Source organism: Rhagoletis zephyria, unplaced genomic scaffold (assembly GCF_001687245.7).
Source record: "Rhagoletis zephyria isolate East Lansing unplaced genomic scaffold, Rhagoletis_zephyria_1.1 Rzeph_scaffold_01562, whole genome shotgun sequence".
Classification (NCBI taxonomy): Eukaryota; Metazoa; Arthropoda; class Insecta; order Diptera; family Tephritidae; genus Rhagoletis; species Rhagoletis zephyria.
Window position 1 is genome coordinate 110869 of NW_016158646.1, and position 2859 is coordinate 113727.

Sequence of the window (2859 nt, forward strand, 5' to 3'; positions counted from 1 at the left end):
AACTTCAAGCAATGAACTCTGTTAAGTATACATACATGCGCCTTACGTAAGATCTCCAAAAGGCGTTGTTAGCTCTTGAGTAGCATATTTATTTTATACATACATACATATCGTCGTTTAAAGTACAAAACCGCGTAACTAACATTTGCTGCCAAAATTTGGATTTGCTCGCACAAGCTCTTGGCTCAATCCTTATCCATTCGTCCTGAAATATACCAGCCAGAAATGCGATTGCTTTATAAAAAAGAGAACCATTTTGAAATATGAGTGTTTCTACTCTCGAAAAAATAATTTATGCTACCTCACATACATACGCGGTTTTGCATTATCTTGATACGCGGTTTTGCATTTTGTTGATACGCGGTTTTGTACTTTAAACGACGATATGTATGTACTTATGGATGTGTAACATCATGCGACAAAAAAAAACAATATATTTCGAAACATACGGAAAAATCAATATACTCATTAAGGACCAAATATCAATATGAAGTAAGCTCAGGATTTGTTTTAAAAGGTTTTTGAAATTTGAATGATGTGACTGGCTACTAGAATACCCATCTAAATAAATATCAAATAAAAGGGAACATAATTTAATTGTTTGTTCTACAAGTACGACTAGGTACTAAAAATGCCATTTTATTTAATTTCTTTATGCTTATCCATATATGTATATTAGAGTGGGTCAATTTGTATGGATCGATTTTTTTCGACATTGTTCCTAGCATATTCGGATTCTTCATAAAATTCTAAGAAAAAAATTCCTCCAGACCATAGCTCTAAAGTTAATTTCGAGCCTGCGCATTTTTAAAAGAAGATATCTTATATATAAAAATGAATTGCTGTCCGTTAGCCTCGCTAAGACTCGAAAACAGCTTGACCGATATTAATATTTTTATTTTTTCGGTTTGTTTTTTATAATATCCGGATGGTTAAAACCAGAAAAAATAGAGAGTTGCCACCTGTTTAAAAATTTCAATATAAGTAAATTAATTACATAAATTAGATATTGCAATATGGGTGTCAAAAGAAAGAGGTTATGAAGGCTTACAGGCGAAAATATTTTTGAGGGGGTTGCCACCTGTTTCAAAATTTAATTAAATGAAATTGATAAGATAAATTAAATATTGCAATATGGGTATCAAATTAAAAAGGTTTAAGAAGGCTTACTACTGAAAATATTTTTGAGTCGAGTTGCCACCAATTTCGAAAATTTAATTCACTTAAGTTAATACGATAAAGTATGTATTATAATATAGGTGTCGAACGAAAAGTATTTGAAAAATTATTGATTAAGAAATATTTTCTATAGGCCTGCCCCTACCTGAGCGGTAAAAACTAAAAGCCATACTCGCAAATATTATTCAAAGCTTTTGAGGCTCGCATCAATGTGGAATACTGTAACTCCGTCAAGTTAGTGTTTATTGATGGCAAACAAAGTACTATCATGTTTGGCAATGATATCACCCCATCGAACAATGCACTTAGCCTCGATATAAAAAGAGAATCAAAGCCGAAGTATTAGCCGAAGCATTTCATACAAATGTTCCACAATTGAACTAACAAAAAAATATGGCCTACGACTTTTTTATAGAAGCTTTGGACACTGGAGTAAAATTTAAACAAAAAAACAAAACCGACTTCAATTCTCATGTACAAATTTAAGAGTGCCGTTATTTTCTTCATGGCCCAATAATCGGATCTACACTCAATTAGTAGGAGACTACCTCTGAGGAACCACCTTTCCTTTCAAAAAGAATTATAGAAAACGGATAACGTAGTCCAAAGTTACGCGGTAACATACATAAAAACATATTCCGACGAATTGATAAAATATGCAGATTAATATTTAATAAAGTGTTACGGATATATTTTTTTTAATACAAACCTGTGCTTGGGAGCTTATTGATACGAAAAATTAATTTCTGATATCTATTTTTTATTTAAAGAACCGCAAGATTGCACTACAAAGCAAATTACATATTTTTTACTATTGTAACGGGAGAAGTTACTGTATGTATTTTTTTATATGTACAGTGTCGAACAAAAGTTTTGGCACAGTAAATTTTCGCATTACATATATGCAAAATTTTTAATTTATTTCCGATAATTTTTTATAAAAACATAGTTCATACTACACTAAAACACATAAAAATCAAATGTGTAAACTTTGTGAAAAACTCAGGAAAATTCAATAAATCTGCATACTAATTTGCAATTTTATATTCAGATTTTCAAGCAACTTCAAACCTGCACTTTGATAAACTAAAATTGAATGGATTATTAAACTGCATACTTGGAATTTTTCTAAAAAATACTTTGCCTATATTGCGTAAAATTTACTGTGCCAATACTTTTGTTCGTTACTGTAAGTTTAAGGGTTTATTTACCCTTAACTTTAAAAAACCAAAAAAAAATTTACAATATTTTAAAATTATTTTTCGAATCATAAATTTTTTTATGATTAACAATGTATTTATTTTTTTTTTTGGTTTTAGATCCTTTTTGCTTTCAACACGAGGTATCTTTTTTCTAGTTTCTATTGTCATAGCCATAACTCACTCTCTATTTTTATCAATCAATCAATCAATGAATCAATTTTATAATTTTTTTCGGCATTTTTCCTAATTACAAGTAGAGCTTTATAAAACTTTTATAACACCAAATGTTTATCAAGCTTGGGATTTTATGTTATCCGGGCAGGCTTATTAATTTAGCCAGAGAATATGTTTTCTTTATAAAGTTTACCCAGTTACCCATTTTAAACTGCTACCTGTACTGTATCAGCGGTTAAAACTTGTTAAATTTTTATTTAAAATTTTCGGTAAGGAATAAGCGAGTGGATGAAAAATATATAAA